Genomic DNA, 23789 nt, shown 5'->3' with positions numbered 1-23789 from the left:
AGTTTTGGGCATAGTTCTTATAGTTTCTTCTCTTTCTTGTCTTTGAGGCTTGATTGGTCAATCTTTTGCAATTAGTTCATATTTAATCATTGTGACGCTGAGTGTGATCCTCATTTGCTGTGCAAGAAATGAAGAGTTAGGTCCTTTGCCTAGGATGAACATACTCTCAAAAATCATGCAAAAACAATCACATTTAGTCACTGGCTCTCTTTTAGCACAGCACATTCAATTTCTTTACAGAGTGGAAACAAAAGGTCAACACCTTGGCTTTTTGTGATTCCCCAAAGTACATTTTATGGTGCTGGGCAGACTGCAAACATTCTTTACCAAAAGTAATAGAAGAATATTCACCCAACAAAAATTCCATTCCATTTTTATTAAGCATGGAATTTTCAGAACAGAAGGAAGGGGTATTTAACTGTATCACCACCTCAGAAGTGAATGGGAGTCATACTAATAAGTCACCCTGTGCGGGGATGTACCAACCCCACATGGGACCAGAAGGGGTTAATGTGAGTATGTGGGCTCAATCAGCCTTGCCCTGCTACAGCTGCAGTAGTTGTGAAGTCTGGAGGGAGAAGTTAAAAGGGTGTAATCCATTCAGGCAGGAGCTGACGAGGAAGGAGAGCAGATTTGTCTCTCACTGAGGGAGAGATCCCTGGCTGGAGTCAGAAAGCTGAGTTGGCCTGCTGGTGGACAGAGTGTCCCTAACGAAAAAAGAAAAGGAAGACTTGTGGCACCTTAGAGACTAACAAATTTATTTGAGCATAAGCTTTCATGAGCTATAGCTCACTTCATCGGATGCATTCAGTGGAAAAGTATTGAATGCATCCGATGAAGTGAGTTGTAGCTCACGAAAGCTTATGCTCAAATAAATTTGTTAGTCTGTATTCGCAAAAAGAAAAGGAGTACTTGTGGCACCTTAGAGACTAACATGGCTGCTACTCTGAAACCTCCCTACAGAAAGTTAGACTTGCAATAGAGAGCTCGAGGTAGGTTAGAAGGAAAATTGGAGGAGGTGAATTGGCCCAGGGTTTTCTGTGCTGGTGGAGGGGCCTGCGGTGCAAGCATTATTCATAAAGCTCATAGTAGGTGCTTCAGTCTTGTTCCTCATTGCTTTGCTTTGATTTAAGGAGCTTCCAAGAACTTGGGACACAATGAGATGCAAGTGTTTTTTATTTAGTTATGTTGAAAGGCTGGAGCAGCCTACCAACGCATCCCTTAGTTTGTGTCCATTTCCGACAGCTCTTTAATGTAGACCTTTTTAAATGTTTTAAATGCAAATTCCATGTGAAGATAGAAAGCCCTTCTCTGAGTTAGTGCTGAAATTCTAATTTACTATTTGCAAATAATACTCCTCTAGGCAATCATTCCTCATTTAGGCATCTGCAAAATTGTCAGCAGAGACATTGCCATAAATTATGGAACTGCAAAATATGACTTTTTGTTTATAAATAATAATGGGGATGACTTCTGCATCTTGGTGTGTGTGTATATATATATTTCCTGTTTCTGCTAAATTGGTAAGCCCCTACCTCCCTTCCCCAGATGCTGAGTAAGCAGAAAAATCACTTCAGGGATGTCCATTAATTTTCAGTAAGTCCTTTGAATTAAATTTACTACATTGATATTAATAACAGCCTATTACAGAGTGTCATAAATTTTCTATAAAGGCATTTATCACTTATCCTGAGATTCAGAATAGAAGTTGATGGTTTATCTCTTTATCAGACTCAATGTGAAATATGCCATTGTCATGAGCAGTAGGAGTCTTACAATTAAAAAAATCATTATTTTCTTCTCAAAATCTTATGAAATGTAAACATTCACAAGCAGGTTTGGTTTTATGATTATCAATTCATTCCCAAATCTCAGACAACATCATGGCTAAGCAAGAGTTAGACTAGATGGAATACCTATGTAGCCCATCTACCACCTATTGTGTCCACATCACTGTGACATTTAGGCCTAGTTATCAGGGTAGCTTTATGCATACAAACACAACAAGTATCTTACTTTGCTTCCTAATTCCTGCACCAGAACGCTGGAGTCAAACCTAAAATCTCAAAGTGAAATTCCATTGGAAACCAGTGAGATCAGCCTTGTTTTGCCTCAAATCTATATGAAACCACTGGCTTTTTTATGTACTGTGATACAGCATGGCCAGAAGGCAGCAGGAGAGTGATATAGGAGAGAGATGTAAGCCCCAGGATGAGGAGAAGCCTTCTTCCCTGTAGAGGGAAGAACGGTTTCTATAGATTAATTAAAAGCACCTGAAGCCAGTCACCTGATAAAACCCCCCTGCTTCAATCAACCAGGGGAAGGAGTTGGAGCAGAGAGCAGTTTGGAGGAGTTGAAGTAGAGGAGAGTTTGGAGAAGTGCTGTGGCTGGCTAGAAGACCAAGACCCTAAGTAAAGAGACACCTGGCTTGTGCAGAGAGAGAGGGCAGGAAGCCCCACAAGCTGAAGAGCAGGAGCGGGGAAGTAGCCCAGGGGATGGAAGCACTAGTTCAAGTGGTTTACCACTATCTCTAGGGCCCATGGGCTGGGACCCAGAGTAGAGGGCGGGCCCGGGTCCCTCCCTCCCCACTACCCTTCTCTGGGTTACTAGTGAGACAGTAAATACTCTAGTTCAGGGGCAGGAAACTGCCCTGAGACACCCCTCCCCCCCGCAAGAAGAGGAAGCGCGGGAGTCATCATAATCGTACCGGCAATTTGCCACAGTACCCTGAGACTCAAAACCTCTCTGTCAACAGAAACTTGGTCCATATATACTTGAAGGTTAGATACCCTGCCCCATATCTGCGGTTTGCAACCTAACCTCAAATCTCATTTTGTTCTTAAACATTTATACATCCTTACAAAGATATTATATAATCATATCTCCATATAAACTCTTTGGGGCAGAAACCATCTTTTTGTTCTATGTTTGTACAATGCCTAGCTCAGCAGGGTCCTAATCTGTGGCTTGGCCTTCTAGGCACTGCTTCAACACAAATAATGTTATTGATAACTATAATTCTATCTATATATCCCGATTTTCAGGGCATTAATACACGGCAATTAACATTATAGGCTGATCCTACAGAGTGCAGAATCCCTCCTGTGAGGTGCTGCCCAACTTCAACACCCACTGAAGCTAAACAGATTTGAGGGTGACTCAGCATCTTGTCAGAGGTGCTTATACTACCTTGCAGGATTAGGTCCTACCTGTGGATTGAGGTTTGAGACTTAGAAGTGTTTCTGTTAGCCCTTATTTTGCTTGGGCTATACCTATACTCAACAAATAGAAACAGTGTCAAGATTTCTTTCTAGCAGCCTAGGCCCCAGTTCAGCAAAGCATTTATGCATGTGTTTAACATTAAGCATCTGTTTACAGTCCTACTGCACTAAAGTCCCAGACTTAAATACTTTCCTGAATTGAGGCCCTAATTGTAATAATAACCCTATAAATGTTAATACTAATGACAATTCCTTTTCCAGACCTGAAGAAGAGCTCTGTGGAATGTAAAAGCTTTAGCTCTTGTGGTCTAATAAAATATATTACCCCACCTTGTCTCTCTCAATGGAAACAATGACACAAATGGCAATACAGCAAATATATAGATAGTTGCTCTCCAAACTAGACATGTCCCAACTGAGGTGCTACTCAGATACTACAAGGAGAGATGCCTTAGAAGGTCTTGGGATAGCTAGATAACTACCAGCCATTTTCTGATTTGTAGCATTGGTCCTGCCCATAGCATTGGTCCTGCCCAAAGCATCTCCTGAAACCATTAACTCTGTCCTCTCCCAAGGGAAGATGAGTAACTTAGTCCTACTGTAGCATCACGCTCATGCCTTTGCATTCAGATGGCCTTCTTAATTACTGATTAAAGCTTTCAATCCAGATGGCGCCTAAACACCTTTAAGGATCTGGGCCTCTTGTGCCTGTGTTACTGGGATCTTTGCCTCTCTTTAGTCCCAGTGTGGCTCTTTTTCTTTGTTTCAGTAGTGGAGAGTGTTAACATGGGCAGAGATCAGCATATGATCCAGAGCTAGCTGCAAATAGGTTACCAGCCATGATACCTCTGGCTTCCTTGCCCATCTTTTACTTCACACAGCTGGAGATGCATTGTCCAAAATCCTGTCCTACTTTTGATGTATTTTTCTTGGACAAGGTTAAATAAATATAGTCTCACATCAGGGTACTTTTTTCAACACTTCAATGGAAATTATCACTTTGGAAAAATGTGTCTACTCTGTATGGGGGTCAAAATGTAAAAGCTACACTTTATGCATCTGGCTAAATTTAGATCAAGGAATCCTTCCAAAACTTGTTCTCAAACTTCTTGCAAGGTGATAACATTTGCTTGATTTTATTTAGATAGATATTGTATTTAGATGTAGGGGGGAAATGTTCATTTTGAATCTCTTAGCTTTGTGATTTTACTTCTCCAGAAGAATTTTCAAGGAGCATAAAACGTCAGATCCTTTCCATACCCACAGGACACTTTTGAAAGGCTCTGTGTTAAAGTTTTTCAGCTCTAGACATTTGTTTAGTTATGTCAAGTTTAATTCTTAAAGTGTAGGTGAGAGCCGCCAGATTGATCATCTCGGAGCACAGAGACCTCTTCTCAGCCTTTATCAACACTAGGAATGTCTTGCCAGCATAGTTAAACCAGAATAACTATATTGGCAAAACTCTCTCGCATGTGGATGCAGTTATATTAGTAGAAAAGTGCTTATATCCATCTAGCATATACTGGTTCCCCCAATAGGCATACACTATGTTGTTATAATTACAGTTAAGCTGCTATGAGTGCATCTACATGAGGATTTTGCCAACATAGTTATGTTGGTAAAAAATCAAAACCCTAATTGACCTAGCTATAATAATACAACTTTTGATTCTAGACCAAGCCTAGGCCACAGGCTGGGTAAATACTGGGATTAGGAGCATGTCCCCAAACCTAACTTTAATATGGAAAGTTCAACTCTATTGTATGGGAACACTACTCAGGTCTCGATTCAGCAAACCATGTGCTTAATGTTAAGCATGTGCTTATGTCCCATTCAGATCAATAGGATTTAAGCACGTGCTTAAAGTTAAGTCTATGTGTAAGTACTTTGCTAACTCAAGGAATTGGTGTCTAGGCCATTCATATCTTAGTTGCCATTGGTGACTTCTAACATGGGTGTCACCTTGTGGCAATTTCATTTCTGGTTCAGATACTTGTCCATCAGAATATGGTAATCAGCTAGATCCTGAACATGTGGGCAAGACCTACCAGCCAGACACCTGGGAAAGAATTTTCTGTAGTAACTCAGAGTCCTCCCCATCTAGGGTCCAGTCTTTGGCATGACCATACATTTGTCAAGCCCAGTCTTAAAACAAGTTAGGTATTTTACCCCCACTCCTCCCCTTCGAAGGCTGTTCCAGAACATCACTCCTCTGATGGTTAGAAATCTTCATCTAATTTCAAGCCTAAACTTTTTGATGGCCTGCTTATATCATTTGTTCTTGTTCCACCTTTGCCCCTTCACTGAAATAACTCCTCTCCCTACTGGTGTTTGTCCCTCTGATGTATTTATAGAGAGCAATCATATTTCCCCTTATCCTTCATTTTGTTAGGCTAAACAAGCCAAATTCCTTAAGTCTCCTCTCATAAGATAGGTTCTCTTGTATAACTGCTCACTTGCTCTCACGGTCTGGTTAGCCTATCAGCTCCATGTAAAGTCCAATGGTTAAATCCAAGGGCAATAAACATCTATTATCTTTTAACTTTTTGGCACAATGTGTGAAGAACTGGGTACAGATTGTTCTGCTTAATGGGAGTTAAAGACCTAACTTCCCAGAGCTTGGCAACAGTAAAGCTGAGGCATTGTTTTGCAAAGCTTTGTGATAAGTATAAATACAGATGTCTATTTAAACATTAATTAGTGTTAGATGCATGCTGGATTAGATTAAATAAATGCACAAATATACATGCCTAAAAAGTGTTGAGGGGAGATATTGATAATACTGATACGGAAGATACTGTTGAGATCTTGTAGCTCATTTTATATATATTTGAATACTTTGTCTGTAAAGCTTCCTAGGTCTCTTCTGTTTCTCATCTAGCTGATTTGAAGACCCTTGCCAGATTTCTCACTCATTCAAGGCCTTTCACAAACATTATCATGTTGTTAAAAACCTGCATTGTGTAACTTTGAGGTGCTACATTGTGTTGAGTGTTCTGTTTATTAGACAGTCTTGTAGCAGTTGGAGTCTAATCATCCCGATGACTTGCCAACACTATAAATTTGTGGCTTGCTGTAGCCAAGTACCTTTCCAGGCTAATAGTATAGGACAACTTTCTTTAACTTTTGCTCTCTAGTTTGTTCATTGATCCTAGGAGAGCTGAGCTATTTACATTATTTTATATAGAACATAAGGCTATTTCTGCTTTCATTGCATGACTGAGACATAGTTCAACCATATTGGCTTCTTTGATATTGTCTAGTGTGCTGTACTCTTACTTTATACATTGTGTGCAGCAAAGCTTGGCTAGAATTCTTAAGGAATATTGTATCATGGTTAAACCAGAGGACAGGGCTTCAGAACTCCTAGGTTCTATTCCCATCTTTGCCACTAAATTGCTACTTTGATTTTGAGCAAATCATTTAGACTTAAATCTTAACTGTCTAGCCATGTTGGGTGCCCACCATGAAACACCTATGGCTTGATTTTCAGAGGTGCTGAGCACCCACAGTTCTATAGGGCGTAGTGTTTTGCATTTCTTTGTGTATTTTTCACAACTTCAGTTCCGATATTCAGAAAAACACATTATGTTTTTAGTGTCTCTATCTGTTGCTTTGGTAAGTTGCAAATAATATTGTATCTGAATGCAATTATTAATTGAATATATACGCTGGAAAAGTTTCTAATTTGAACTATTAGACATTTTTAGCCCTATACATGAGCAGCCAAAGCGTGGGTCAAAATATTTTACTTTTGGCCACCCTTGACATTACAAGCAATCACAAAACAAGCATTCAGGAAAATGAAGCAGGCCCCACTCCTTTCTGAAAGGTAAATTCTTCCTTCTATACTTTTCACTGAAGAGCCGATAAATATGGATAATGACCTTAGATTTGCTGTACAGACTAGAGCAGAACCATCAGACAATCCTTCAGGTTGTCCGCTTGTTCCTGTATTAGAGGGACACTCAATACAATTTAAGGGTAATACTTTCAGAACACATAAAGGGCAGTACTCTGTAGAGCCTGATTCTTCAAGGTGCAAAATGCAGTTATGATGAGGACTTTCAACTCCACTGGTTCCAATGAGAGATGAGGGCAGTCAGCACCCCACAAGACATGCTCATCAGCTCACTTTGGTAGCATCGTTAACTCATGGGATTTATATCTGCTATAGAAGTCATTTAGACAGAGTGTGGCTTGGGGCTGGTTGAAAAATTTGAGTTGACTCTGTTTTGTGACTAAACACAATTTTTGATGCAAAGTATCTGCTTTCCGCAGAGAAATGTATTTGTTCACTGAAAAACTGAACAGTTTAAAACTGCTTTTCTTTTTTCATGGTGAAATGCTGCTGTGGTGCCTCGTGGGAGTTGTTGTTTGGGTGCCGCATGCTCCAATTCTCCTCTATGGTGTTGGCTTCCCAGCGAGGCTTCATTTCTCATGGGACTGCCATAATGCCCCACCTCCCCTCACCAAGAGGGCACACTGTGATGCATCATGGGACACGCATTCTGACCAGAGAGATCCCTGCCTATAGAAGAGAATGTGAGCATGAGGCACCTGAATCATAACTCCCATGAGGTGCCATGGCGGCATTTCAGATTCACAATAGTTTGGTTTTTAGCCAAAGTATTTCAGTTTTCCTATTTTTACCTCAACTTGAATTTTTTTCACAGAAAAGACCAATTTTTCTGACAAGCTCAATTTTCAGTAAGGACCGTGTAATCACATGACCCTTGATCATATTTGCTACAAAGAAAAATATAAATGTGATGTAATCACATACTTAGGGTATGAACTGATGTTCTGGCATAGTCCCCTCTCCCTCTGTACTATGGATTAAACATGTTATAGCTGTTGCTTCTTTTGAACCATCTATTACCTACATCAGAAGCAAGATACCACATCAACAGTCTGATCAGTTATAGCAAATTGTTTCTATTTGGAGAAAAGCATTCTAAAATGTTGTATATGTTTGGAAGTATGCATGAGTTTTGCCTTGTAACTGAGCAATAAATATGTTGTTTCTGTGGCAAACATAATGTAACCAATTCAAAACAGTCACATTACCCTGTATCACAAATCTTCTGTAAGGATTAGGCAGAAGAATAAAGTGATTTCCTAAGGTCTTCTTTTGTGACATACATGTTCTGAAGCAACTGTTGTTTTCCAGAGCATCAGATAGGAAGTTATCTTGATTTATTTCCACTTCCAACAACTCGGTCAATAGGGTTTTTTTTTTTTCTTTATGGATGGGATTTTACTGGAGCAAGATATTTGAGATGGTTTAACATGCATATTTAGTTATAAATTCAATTCCATGTGTTGCATTTTTAATTGTCCCCTCTTATCCTGTTGAGATGGTTTAGCTGGGTTCCCTTTCATCCTTTATGCTGACACTAATAATACGGAGGCCCCGATTCAGCAAAGTATTCTGTCACATGCTTAAAGTGAAGCATGTATTTAAGTCTTCTTGAAGTGAAAGGGACTTAAACATGTTAAGTTTTTTTTTTATCTGAATAACAATTCCTTTCCTGGATTGGGACCCTGAATAACGGTGCATTTGAACATGTATTTAAAGTGAAGTATGTGATTAAGTTCTTTGCTGGATTGAGGCCTGAGTTCTTGATTTTCAAGCCATGATGACAGCTGGCTTGTGTTTGTATTACATGAAATGTAGGCACTACGAGCCAGATCTTCAGTGGTTATAAATCAGCAGAGCCTCACTTATTCTAATGGAGTGGAGCTGATTTATACCTACTGAGGCTCTGTCAATGTATGATTCTAGGGTGGAACTCACCAGGAATCAGTCACCTTTAACTCTGGGCTCTTGAGCTCACAAGGAAACATTTGATTGTTATCTTCTGGAGAGAGCTGAAAGTCCAGAAGATTTGAAGAATTATTTAGCACAAATCAAAGAAAACACTTCAGTTCATGAGTGCAGTGCCTGGAGTTTTGTTTTTTGTCCAGTGCACAGGTTAAAGTTGCCTATAGGCAGTTTTAGTTTGTGTGGTTGGCATTTATGAAGTGGATAAGCCATACAAACACTGACCTTGCCATCATCAAAGAGGGCAATATTAATGTTAGGACCAGCTGTCCATCTATTTTCTCTAGTCTTTTAGACAGAAAAGGTTATAAGTAAACATTGCATATGCCTGTGCTTTTAAAACATTCTGTATGTATTTTATTGGAGGAAAAGATATATTTATTACAGCCACTGCAAGGGGGAAAAGTTCTTATTATAGGACTGTAAGAGTATTGAGGGAGTACAGGACTGTGTTACAAATAGTGTATGTCTTTCAGTAGGATTTTTACCTAGTGCCAAAACCCAAAATGGATATTGACCTGCATCTCTAGTTTCAGCTCTTGGAGCTTGAAATTAATTTCCTTCATCTTGTCATAAATTCCGGTGTGTGTCCCTTCTCCCCAAAGGGTCACCAGCAGCACATGATGCCAAAGCAGCTGCTAATATGACACTTAAGACAATCTGAAATGGAAATATCAGAACAATCAGAACGGGCCATTATCCGCTCTATGCTGCAGAATTGGGTAGTGATTGTATACTGACTGGTTTCAAAGTGGTAACCGTGTTAGTCTGTATCTGGCAGGAAAAGAGACAGCCTCCATGAGCAGTCAGTATACAAAAACAACAAGGAGTCCTTGTGGCACATGAGAGACTAACAAATTTATTTGGGCATAAGCTTTCATGGGCTAAAATCCACTTCATCAGATGCACGGAGTGGAACATACAGTAGGGAGGTATAAATACACAGCTTATGAAAATATGGGAGTTGCCTTACCAAGTGGGGTGTCAGTGCTAACGAGCCAATTCAATTAAGGTGAAAGTGGGCTAGTCTCAACAGTAGACAAGAAGGGGTGGAAATCACTTTTGTAGTGCTAGTGAGGCCCATGTAAACAAGGTGGCCCATTTCAAACGGTTGAGAAGAACTCAACTAGCTCTACAAAAGTGATTTTTCTTCCCTTTTTGTCTACTGTTGAGACTAGCCCACTTCCACCTTAATTGAATTGGCTCCTTAGCATGACCCCCCACTTGGTAAGGTAACTCCCATCTTTTCATATGCTGTATATTATTACCTCCCTACTGTATGTTCTACTCCGTGCATCTGATGAAATGGGTTTTAGCCCATGAAAGGTTATGCCCAAATAAATGTGTTTGTCTCTAAGGTGTCACAAAGACTCCTCATTGTTTTTGTATACTGACTGCTCATGAAGGCTGTCTCTTTTCTTGCCAGATTCAAGGTATAATTCCCAGTCATATCTGAATACAAACTTTGGACATAATCCTGTAAGCCTTCCTCACCAAACACACTGAGGTTTTCTAAAATCTAGCCTCAGCTCAAGGTTGTCAACAGCTTTTGAAAATCAGGCCCATAAAGTTAGAATGAGGTCTTGCCATTAGCATGACCCACACATTGTATATAATCATTGTTGAAGACATATCTGATACATTGTTTTGCTATGATCCTGATGGTAGCTGTGATCCTCTTATAGTAAAAAGAATAATATAGGGAGTAATTGTTTATATTTCAGTTTTTGGTACAGTCTGTCATATGACCCATCCCTTTGAGACAGCAATGATTCAGGTGGCCCTGCACCGCACTAAGAAGGCACAGCTGTACAGCTTAGTTCTTGGATAAAAGAATCCTAAACTGGAAGGTTTTCAGGGTGACTGATTAGGTGAATGGTGGTTCGTTGCCATATAGCCTTGAGTGATGCCAGGAAGAAACTGTGCACATTTTAAGAATAAGCTAATAGCTTTGAACAGAGGTGACTTACTAAAGAGGGCAGACAGCCCTTGGTGCCATTATTCTTCAGGAAATCCATAAGGAAAAAAATTAAACTAGGGGAGCGTGACTACATCACATGCACTGAGATGTAACTTCACCTTCAAACTGCCATATCTGCAGGTACAGTGGAGACACAAATTATCTTTCCAGGCTGCCACGGTGCAGTCATCAGTCTTTGCATGCTGGGTAGAAATGTCCTGTCCTAGCTAGAAAACAGTGAAGGAAGTGTCAACTTATGCTCGTTAGATGGAACCGAGAAGTGCTGTTTCCTGATAACACAGTATGTCACTTCCTGCAAGATTCAGGTATAACAAAAGTCCAGGTTAAGAAAAGACAAATGAAACCTTGGAGAATGGAGAATAAACTAAATTTCGTCATCTTCATGATAACACTAAGAGAACTCTGATAGGAAAGAACAGAATAGGACCATGGACAAATTTACTCTTTCCAGACAATTTTATATAACCCGTTCTCTCCAGTGAAGTTTTTCCTTCAGATTCATTGAAGTCCTTCTGATCATTAAGCAGTATGTAACCATGTCCAGTTCAATTTCCCATCACATCCTGCAACGCTTCCTGTCTCATCCATTCCCATGGACAACTCTGCTATCCTGACTGTCTCCCAGGCCTCCAAACTGTGGGTCAGATGCAAATCAGTCTCTCATGAAATCTCATCACTTCTTCCCTGTTTAATCCATCTTGTACCTACTGCTAAAAATCTTATCATACATTGGTCATCTCTTGCTTTGATTACTGTATACTTCCCCCTTCGGTCTGTCTGGAACACCCCTGCTAAAATCAGCTTCCCAACCTGGAGCTCCAACTGTTGCCCACTTCTTAAGTCTCTTTCTCTGGCTTCATCTCTCTTGCTGCACCAAATGTGAGTTCCTCATGCTCTCTTTCAGTGTCCTCCATAATCTTTTCCTCACCTAGTCTCTGTCTCCATTGATCCTAATCTCTGAGTTTCTAATTCTTTCCCTAATGTTCTCTTTATTTCTTCACATCCCTGCCTTTGCACCTACTTTCATGCTGTTCAATACACTTGGAATAGTCCTCCACTTTTCTTACAAGATTATCAGTGGTCTCCTTCATATTCTTCCTTTTTTTAAAAAAACCAAAACCCTTGGTTCCTATAGATCTTCTTATTTCTTCACCAGTGTTCAATTCAGGGTATAAAAGTAATGAACTTTAATCAGCAATGATAAAAATACCCAGAAATGTTATTTTCAAAAAACTATTGTGAAATGATAAATACACATTGTGGATTTATCATGTTCCCTCACCTTCCTTGATAAAATCATTATAACATATTACTCTTTATAAAATCCACAAAATTGACACCCCTTCTAGCTGAAAAAACCCATCCAACCTCCCCATCCTCCAAAAAAAACAAAACAAAAAACCACTCTACCCTAAGGAGAGTTTTATCCATGAAGAGATGTTACAGAGACTTCATGATGTCTGCAAGGGTCTTTGCTATTGCTGTTGATTACTCAGATACTACAGTGATATGTGGCAGTATAAACCCATAGATAGATAACATCAGCACTGCATAGACCTCAGTAGGTTTGGAGGTGACTCTCAGATAGCAGTCTAAAAGTTTGAATTCTCCTCTGGGTGTACCCTAACTCTTAGTGAAATCTCACAAGAATAAACTTTCCATGAGATTTAAATTCATTCCTGGTTACAACCACCAGAAGTCTCACGAAAATAGCCCTTGTTGGACCAGGAGGTAACAAAGTTAAATTAACTTTTTCAAGCCTTCACAAAGACGTGGTTTGAGTAAGAGTTGTGGAAGAATATTAGAGTCAATCCTTCTGAATTAGTTTGTCCATCCCTAACAAATATAGAACTAAATGAAAATTTCCAGAAATCTGACCCACAGCCTTTTGTTACTAAACATATTATCTGGATCATGTTGCATTGGTCGAGGCTAATGAGCATAGTATGTGATCTATTGATGACTGATACACCCCACAAAACATTATTTTCCTAGAAGCTTTTCGGTTCTTACTAATTCTCTTTACTGCAGGGGTAACTCTTTATTGGAATTTTCCACACAATATATTTCTGGGACTGGCCCCCTAAATTTGGCTGAGCCAAGCAGCTGCCACCCTGAAGTAGTTTATTTTGCAATCTCTCTTTTCCAGCTGGTAAGTACCTGCTATGTTTTCTCTTTCTTAATGCTGAGGAGATAACACATTCTCACCTATTGATATAAATGACATAGTTTAAAAAAAATTAAGGTAGAAAACTTATTGCAATCAAAGAAGACAGGTAAAATCTTTTCCCAGCTAACCACAACTTGGATAGCTCTGCTAAAGAATAAAAATCCAGTTTATGAAATTCTGTAAGCTCATGTCCTTGTATTTCTCCGGGAGAGGAAAAAATCAATTTCCTTTACAATATTTATTCTTGAAAGTAACAATTCTAAAGCAAACTGGTAGTTTATGTGCAGTGCCAAATGGTTCTTTCCATGTCAAGAACAGCAATTTTGTCAAACTCACTTTGGTACTAACAGGCATTTCATACCGTTAAATATAAGCTGATGTAATGTACAACATAACTAGATAAAGTCTTATTCACAGGGATCAATTTGTCTTTTGGAAAAATAAAAATTCTGCCTTCAGAAGGGTTTTGGACTTTCAAAAGGAGACAGTGTTCTGGCCAGAAGATACCCCCTGAGGCAATTCACGGTTGTCAGTGGAGACAGGCAGCAACACCGGAATCACTACCTCCAGCTTGGCTTAGAGTCCTAATTTGTCCAGTTAGGCTTGGGATATGGCTATGTATGTTAGGTGCTGCTGAAGTATGCCATGCCAGGATAGGAGAGACTATTTTTTGCTGCCCAGACATAAACCTTTTCATTTAGAATGATTCATTTTTAAATGATTTCCTTGTATGTTATACAACCGACTTCAGTATTTGCTGTAGAAGAGCCTTATCATGCCAAGACTACTTGAGGTACTTCACACACAAAAAGACCCATGGTTTAATAATAAAGTCTGCAATGCCAAGATAACCAAATGCAAATGAAAACAAGCAAGTCCTGAGTTTTCATTTTTAAGTGACTGCCTCCTTGAGCATGGAATTACACAGAGCAAGGTGCTAAGTGGCAGAAACAATAGCCACCCAATGTGGCAAGTCTCAGGGACAAATAGGCCAGTACAGAACACTCTCTCAGCTCAGAGCCTGCAACAGGTGTAGTGATTCATCAATATAAAATTAAATGTGAGTTATGTGCATTGGCATTTTTGAAGTGTGCAACCTGCTGTCTTGTATCCTCCTGGAGAGCATAACAATTCCCGTGATCCCTTTGTCTGGGAGCATAACCCCCAGGTTCCAGGGGAGAACCCTGATGAGTGATGTCATCAACATAGTGCATGCCAGCTGCCTTGTTGACTGTGCTTGGGGGAACCTCCCAAAAGAGGGCTTTGGGAGAGCCATCCCTGCATTGATGCAGCAGGTGGTTTGTGTCTCCTCCATTCCAAGGCTGCTGGGGGCTGATTTGCGCAGTTTTGAGGCAGCCCTAAGTTGAGAACTGGCTGCTAGGGCTCCAGTCACACACTGGACTGACCCTTTAATGGGGCTGCGGTAAGTTCCACTTGTACTTTATCTGCCTCCCCTGTGATGGGTTTGAGGCCAAGGGTCAGGCGATAGCTCTACAGGGCCCCTGATCTTTAGGAAAGAGGCAGGCAAGCAGCTCCATCCACACAGAAACCTGCAGGAACTAGGAAGGCTCCTGTAGGAGGTCCAGGGTCAGAAAGGACCTGGGAAAGCCTCGAATGAGGGACCTCTACACCAGTAAGATGAGAAGGCTTGGGTCGAGCTACCTGCAATAAGGGACAGGAACCTTAAAAGGAAAAGGCTAAATGAAACACCAGATAGTAGGAGCAGGGTTTTCGGGGAGAGACTACTGAGCCCAGCAAGGGGACTGAAGAAACTGTAGAGTGGGGGGAAAGACTGCCTTTGATTTATGTTGATGTTGAACTGTGATGCTTTTTTACACCTCCCCCCAACCCCCACAGCGGGGAGTTTTGTGCATGAGAGCCTATATGTAACTATTGGGGAACTCACAAGGGAAAACTGAGGCAGCAGACCTGTTGATATCAAACTGGATAAGCTAACTCGCTCCAATTCCTATGGATGTTCTGGCTGCTGGGAAATAACTGGGATGCTGCTTGGAGCTCTGGCTTTGCCCTTCCTTCCCCATCCTGCCCTGTACTAGCTGCTGCTGGCCAGGAACACAGAGTTGGTTCTGCACATAGCACAGGAGAGCCCCTTTGCTGGTGGAATTCAGGGGGCTCTCTATACCCCAGGCTCTGGCATAGCTCGCACAAAAGTCCTATGATGAATCTGGCTTCTAGTGTAATAAAAAACCCACTACCCTGGCATTTGAGGTGGCAGGGTGGGGAGGAAGCGGGTCGCAAGCCTCTGTTCAAGACAAGGAGGAATAGTTTTCAGGTAGAATTGATAGCAGCCTTTGTCTTGAGCCTGTACAAAGCACTGTTGAATATACTGTAGGGGACAATGCAGTACTGGCAAGAGGATTTCCTATTAGACCTAATAGGTCTTTGCACATATAAAATATCTGTGGGTTTGTCACCAAAGCCCAATCCTCCTCCTACTGAGTCCTTCTCCAACCACATCCTCTTTCCTCTAGTTGGTTTCTTTTTATGGATCAGATTTTTTTCAGTAAAGCAGCATAAAAACACAGTGAGTGCTACACTTAAGTTGATTTTATTTAGTGCCGCCTTACAGAGTGAATAAAATGTGGCTCTTTTATGTGGGAAGTTGTAGTAGCTTTCTCCCTGGACAAAATCTGGCTGTTTTGCCTCATTTTCTGCAACCTGCAGCAACAGATGTTTAATAGCAAATGTACTTTGGAAACAAAGTGCAATTGCAGCTAGGGGAATATAGCAGACAAATCGGGGGCGCAAGTGTAGATTTGGGAGGAACTGGTCCCACTCTGGACCTCTAGGACTTAATAGGGTCTATAGAAACTATTATGTAAACACTTAGTTCAATCACCCATTTAAGTAGATACTTGTTTATAAGATGGACACCAATCTAATTCTCCAAAATCATAGTAATGTAGATTCTCTTTCAGTGGGATTTACATAAGCAAGTCTTCCATTTCAGAAGTGCACATGACTGAACTGCCAAATGTTTCTTAATAAGAGGATTATACTGGATTTGATTTTACTTAAGGATCTCTTTTATAGAAAGCAATTTTTAGCAAGCTCTTTGCTTTTGGGATACCAGTGTGAATTCAGCATGTAGTCCTAATTGACATGAGTTAATTTATCTCTTTTCAGTCCCTTATCGCGAAACTTCCCTACACTGTATAATTTGATATTAATAGGAGACTCATCGAATCATAGAATATTAGGGTTGGAAGAGACCTCAGGAGGTCATGTAGTCCAATCCCCTGCTAAAAATAGGACCAACACCAACTAAATCATCCCAGCCAGGGTTTTGTCAAGCCAGGCCTTAAAAAGCTCGAAGGATGGAGATTCCACCACCTCCCTAGGTAACCCATTCCAGTGCTTCACCATCCTCCTAGTGAAATAGTGTTTCCTAATATCCAACATAGACCTCCCCCACTGCAACTTGAGACCATTGCTTCTTGTTCTATCATCTGTCCCACTGAGAACAGCTTAGCTTCATCCTCTTTGGAACCCCACTCCAGGTAGTTCAAGGCTGCTGTCAAATCCCCCCTCACTCTTCTTTTCTGCAGACTAAATAACCCCAGGTCCCTCCGCCTCCATGCACATTACAAACCTACTGCTTAGTCGGCATGTAGGCAGAGATTCACTTGTCCTTAGATATGTGACACAAGTAGGTTAAGAGCAGCTTCTGCAACAATAGGCTTAGTGGACTGAGGTGTGTATTTTGTGGTATGTGTTTGGGCGGGCAGAGGTGATGTTTGTCTCACTGTTTGGCAAGCACGCAAAAAAAAGCATCAGGGGAATCGATGAGTGGCAAGAATGTCATCAGGTGTATGAAGAAATGTAATGAAGAAAATCAACCACCATGAAAACTAACGATTGCCCATGCAATTGATGTGGGTGGACTGCAGTGCCTATACAGCCCCCTGCCCCTGGCTTCAGTGGAGCTGTCCCTGGGGCAGCAGTTAACACATGCATTGTCAGTTGTAGGATCTGACCTAAAAAAGGACCAGCACCCTTGAGCTCTTCAAAGTGTCCCATGTCAAGATTGTAACTTTGCCCTACTTGGGGACACAGAGGCGTACTACCCAGTTTGCTTGTCTCTGCACATGGGTAGAGTAAACTCTACCAGGATCTACTACCTCCACTCCAGGAAGATGGGTGGCAGCACCTTGGCTCCGCAACACAATACAAATGTGGGGGAAGAACTGATTTTTCCTCCTGGTAAAGGGCTGGTGCAGATTGTCTCCTTGCTCCGGTGGGGAAGTGACAAGGAAAGGAATTGACTCAGTCACGATTCTTTCCTTTGGCTCCTCTTGTGACGGTACAGCTATTCACTGCCCTTTACACAGGGCTTAGATGGAAAGGTACAACTGAGCCCTTAAACCTGTCTTAAATGAAAACACTAGTGCCTAGATTCAAGCACCAGCAGCTGTGTAATATGCATCAACAGCTCTCCTTCACTAGACAGAGCTAATCCTTGGCCTGTTAGGGCTTCATGTGCCACTGGTAACATCCGTTAAATACAGCCACTGCCATCTCTGACTTTAACAGTAGTTGCAAGGCTAATGAAGAGGAAGAATTAAAACTCAAATTAACTTTTGCTAAATTCCATATATTTTTTTTAACTTGGTCTGCCCGAATTTGGTGGATTAGAACACACGTTATGCAGCTAAATAACAATCCCCGCCCCCCTTCCACCCCCACTCCCCGGCACACCCTTTATAAGACCTTATCTGAATCCAAACTTGATGGGTTTTGCATTTGGATAAAAATCTAGTTCATCTGCAGCTGTCACTCTTCGCAGTTGTGGCCACTTGGAACTACAGAGCCATCAGGGATAAAAAAAGTCTGACCTTGGTCCAAAAGCTCTGTCCCATTCTGTTTAAAGCAGAATGTGTTAGCTGCCCAGGGCCTGTGGTACAGAGCTGACTGGCTTGGCTGCTGTTCAGTAGAGAGCAGTGATGCACATGCATGCTAGTCAGTTGGTTGCCACACCTTACAAGTTTCATGCAGGAGCCCTGACACAAGATAGGAATCCTCCACACTTCACAGAGCTCTCCTGTGCATGCAGCAGCTTTCTGAGAACAGAATGAGCAGGGGCTAAGGTGAGGCAGGGCAAGAGGGTATATCACTATACCCTTCACCTTGCAGAGGGGTTGTATGTACAGTGGAGACTACCCCAGTCCTGCGGTTGTGGTATGTGCATAATTCTAACTAGGTACAGTTGGCGTAGCCCATCCTAAGAGAGTAGGTCTTTGGCCCCACTATCATGGCTGGTCTGCATGACTCATGCTTCTAGTGAAGAAGATGGATGTTCAAGCCGTACCGCTACCCCAGTGAGGTCAGTTGAGTTAGAGTTCAAGAGCAAGACCCACATTGCTGACAGGCAGCTCCATGACACTAGGCTTGAAGAGACACTTACTTAAAGGCATTTAGATCTTGCCCATGCCATTCAAGGCCCTATCTCATCTGTTATAACAAGAGTACTCTATAAAAGAGAGAGTTACAGCAAATATCTAGAAAAACCAGATCCCAGTAGGAATCCTGCCTTGGTTCAGTTTTCTGGTTTTGTTTTTTAAACATTGCATGCATACAGTTGTTGTTGTTTTTTTATTCAGCCAAGCTGTTCTCTGGACACTACCTCTAACCCTTATTTTCCTGGCTGTCTCTATGTAAATAGCTAGCTAATAGGTAAGGTGCCAGTAGGTGGCACTCAAGGATATACAGCATTGCTCCTGGGTATTGTAGGACCAATGAAACTTCTTGTAGTGCATTGCAAATGGCTTGGTTGGCACAGCTCTTAATACTGGGAAGAGAGCACACAGACCCTAGGCTAGCAACTCATGTCCTTCCTGGGGATTGGCTCCTCTGGTGCATAAAACTTCCTCCCTGAGCTTGACTGTCCCCAGGGTTGCCCTCTGGAGCCACCACTAGGGTCCCTTTCTAGAGAGCTACTCCCACCTCACCAGTAGCCTCGGTTTATGTAATGAACTGCATGAGGCACTGTGGGGATTTAGAACCACAGCAGGTTTGTGCAGGGTTCTGACGCACGCTCCCAAACTCAGCTGAGCAGAACAGCTGTGCCACCTTCTGAATGCCCTACAACTCATAGCTACTATGCGGCTTAGCTTTCAGTTGGGGCAACACTGTAAGACACTAATTTTTTAATGTGTCTCCACTCAAGATCATAGAATCATAGAATATCAGGGTTGGAAGGGACCTCAGGAGATCATCTAGTCTGACCACCTGCTCAAAGCAGGACCAATCCCCAATTTTTGCCCCAGATCCCAAATGGCCCCCTCAAGGATTGAGCTCACAACCCTGGGTTTAGCAAGCCAATGCTCAAACCACTGAGCTATCCGTCCCCCTCCATGGTGTAGGTAGATAATGGCCACTGACTTTAAGTTCAAGTACCCTTTAGAGGCTGACAGTGCACATGAGTGCTTTTAATGGTATATTTATCACTAACAGCATTGTCTAATAAATGAATACTTAATAAGTCTCCACTAATCTTGGAAGTGCCCTGTTTTAAAACCATTAAATCATTATTTTAATAAGGTGTTTTCTACTGCAGAGAAATTAAAGCAAACACAGTGGCCCTTTGAAGCTAGATGACTGCTGTAGGCACAACAAAAAAACAGAATTATTAAATCAGAGAAATAGAAAGCTCAGTCTAGGTCAGAAACCATATGGAGAAATGGAAGCTTTGATTTCTTCATTGTGTTTCTTGGTTTAAAAACATGCAGTTTATATTGCCAAGATAAGAGCTCTGACTTTTAGCACTGAAGGCAAAGATCATTAATCATGCTGACAGGCCTATCTTTTTGCTCCCCCTTTCCCTAGGGGGGGCTACTGTTCATGGAGGTTTTGAGTGTTTTGGTGGGGAAAGTCCCATCAATAAATCAAGGGTGTTTTCCTGGAGATTTCTTAACTGTAGAGAGGATGTTCCAATGGTTATGGCACTAGGGTGGGCCTTGAGAGATGAGGTTCAGCTCCCTGTTCCTGCACCATCTTCTGTGTTACCTGAGTCACCTAAATACCTTTTAAAAATCTGCCCTTTAGATGCACATAGGCACTTTTGAAAATCCCACTGGGTGCCTCTCTCTATCTGTAGATGCCTAAATACCATTCAAAATATTTGTCTGGTCCTCCATTCCCCATCTGTAAAATGGGGATGCTAGCACTGGCCTATCTTCCAGGGATATTGTGATGAAACTTTTACAGATTGTGAGGTGCTCAGATACTACAGTAGTAGGGTTTGGGAAGGGGAGGTCATATAAGTGCCATAGATGTTTCCTCAGGTAATACCAAAGACACCCAGATGGATAAAGCAAAGACTGGAAGGGGAGGAGAGGGAGAATCAGGGAAAATTTAAATGTAAATGCATATGTCTAGTCTGTCTGAGTCTAAGAATTATGCTTATCCAATCAGGGGAAAGAAACATACCATGTGATCTATGTGTCCAATAAAAACTAACTAACACAGCTTGACCTAAAATTTTGGCCACTGAATACTTACATTGAACTCCTTGTGAATTACCTACAGACCAAGCATTATGGGCCTAATGCAAAGTCCATTGAAGTTAATGAAACACTTTCTATTAAAAAAAAAAAGAAAGAAAGAAAGAAAAAAAAGAACAAGGAGTCCTTGTGGTACCTTAGAGACTAACAAATTTATTTGGGCATAAGCTTTCGTGGGCTAAAACTCACTTCATCAGATGCATGGAGTGAAAAATACAGTAAGCACTATATATATAAAGCACATGAAAAGATGGGAGTTGCCTTACCAAGTGGGGGGTCAGTGCTAATGAGGCCAATTCAATTAAGATGGAAGTGGCCTATTCTCAACAGTTGACAAGAAGGGGTGAATATCAAGAGGGAAAGTTACTTTTGTAGTGCTAAAGAAGCCAATGCAATCAAGGTGGACGTCGGCCATTTCCAACAGTTGACAAGAAGGTGTGAGTATCAGCAGACGGAAAATTACTTTTTGTCGTGACCCATCCACTCCCAGTCTTTATTCAGGCCTAATTTGATGGTGTCCAGTTGGAAATGGCCGACATCCACCTTGATTGCATTGGCCTTTTTAGCACTACAAATGTAATTTTCCCTTTCTTGATTGGTTCTGATGAATTTTTCAACTTTGAAAATTTAGGAAGTTTTGAAGTTGTCAAAATAATTTCTTGTTTTTCCAGTTTAAAGGACTTTTCATTTAGAATTTTTAATTACAGTTAAAAAATGGTTGAAATCTAAACAAAGCATTTCAAAATTATCAAAACAAAACTCTCTGAATGATCTACACTGCTTCTTTTTGGCTTTTTGAGTCACAGAAATTTTCATGAGTAACTTTTTGGCCCAGTTCTGAATGGGCACATTTTTAGTTATCTCACAGTTTCATGGAAAAGGGGAACACAGATTCCCACCGAACTCTCCATTCAAGATGCAGTTGCTTTAGAAAGTTTAGAATTTAGGGCCCAACCTTGAGAGCATCTAAAGATGCTGAACATCTAAACTCCCAAGGTGAAATCCTACTGATCCTCACTGAAATCAAAGGCAAAATCTCAAGAATTCTAGACATGTAAAAGAGTGCTAGGAGGGATAAAAGGGCATATATTGATAGAAAATGTTGAGAGACTGAAGATGCTAACTGAAGAGGTGACCTTACAATATTGTACAAGACAATCAAACAACTAACAGGAAAATTTAGCAGTACTGGAAGCCCTGCTAAAGATGAAAATGGAAAAACTTGCAGAACAAAGAAAAATGGGCAGATCATTTTCAGGCTGTTTTAAATAGACCAAGCGTAAGCACGCTACTGGAAATGCATGATGAAGACCAACCACCAGAGCGTAATATTGATTTAGGAAAGCAGTTTAGAAAAGCTATTAATAAACTCAGACATAGGAAGGCAGCTGCAGAGGGTAACATTACTGGAGAGATGCTTAAAGTAAGTGATGAACCAGCCCTCCGGACTTTCCTTACATTTTTGGACAGAATATGGAATGAAGAAAAGAACCCAACCCAGTAGAAGAGAGGCCTTATAGTAAAATTGTGAAAGAAGGGTGATCTTACCAACTGCAATAATTGGAGAGGAACCATATTATTCTCCGTGTCTGGGAAAATCATGTGACCACATCCTGGACTACATTGAGGGGGAAAAAAATAAATGTCCAGCTTAGAGAGGAACAAGCATATTTTAGACCATTAAGATCATGTGTGGATCATATTGTTGATCTCAGACATATTATAGAATAAAGTGTGGAGATGCAAGCACCTCTTGTGATAAACTTTATAGCTTTCCGGAAAGCTTTTAACAGTGTACCTAAAGACAGTCTTTGGAACATTATGGCATACTATGGGATACCAGCAAAAATAATTAAAATAATCAAGTAACTAAATATATGCAGTCACAGATGATGACAGCATCAGCCAATAGTGTGCAGTGACAAGCAGTGAAGTAAGGGAACGGTGTATTATGTCCCCACTATTGTTAGCACTATTCATTGACTGTCATGAGGAAAATAAACCAGAAGGCAACCAAAGAATTTATGGACAAATGACAAAGCACAATTGAATTATCACATTTTTGCTGATGGTATTATCGTTCTTAGTTCAACACACTGCTTAATGGAAGAAAAGACCAAGCTTTTGGCAGACACCACAAAGCAAGCTGGCTTGTTTATTGACAAGGGGATGACAAAGGACCATGGCTATCAATGTCCCGAAAGCAACCATCAGATGGAAAAACACTAGAAGAAGTAAGTCATTCTTATCTACCTAGGGACTGAAATATGCAGTGATGGTGACACCATGCCAGAGGTGAAGCAAACAACTTTCATAAACTTGAACAGAGTTGGAAAGTAGCATAATTGACACTTATGCAAAAACTCAAATTTTCTAATACTGACATGTCTCTCCTTCTTTATGGAGCAGAGTCCTGGAAAACTACAACAAAAATTGATAAGATCAATTCATTCCAAAGTAAATGCCTGCAGAATATCTTCAGTGTCCATTGGACAGCATTTCTCACAACATCAAAATTCTCAGTAGAGCAAACCAAGCTAAAGCATCAAACATGGTAAAAAGATGATGGTCATATTTAGGACATGCTTTAAGGATGCCACCAACATGACTTCCATATCAAATGTTAAAATGATGATTTAGTTGGGGATTGGTCCTGCTTTGAGCAGGGGGTTGGACTAGATGGCCTCCTGAGGTCCTTTCCAAAGTTGATATTCTATTATTCTAAATATGGACACACCTGGGAAGAGAAAAAGCAGGGGTCCTATAGAAACATTGATGGATTTGGCTTCTTTCTCTATTTTCTGCAATGTGAGACTCAAAAGCCAGAACAGACCAGCACAAGACCAAAATAAATGGTGGAAACGGGGGGACACCCTATGCACATGAGGATGCAGAAGGAGAAAGAATAAAGAGGGAGAATCTTCAGCATGAGCCTAGGGCTCTCAGCACCTCATAGGATCAGGCCCTTTGTGAAGTTGTTATGGAAGCAACCGTGGTAGGATCAATTAAGCCCCAAATAAAACATTTTCTAATTTGAAAGAGTACTAATTTTTTTTTAAATCTAAGC

This window comes from Lepidochelys olivacea, assembly GCF_965140295.1.
Source record: "Lepidochelys olivacea isolate rLepOli2 genome assembly, chromosome: 1".
Lineage (NCBI taxonomy): Eukaryota > Metazoa > Chordata > Testudines > Cheloniidae > Lepidochelys > Lepidochelys olivacea.
The sequence above is the reverse complement of the archived record's forward strand: the minus strand, read 5'-3'. Positions refer to the sequence as shown.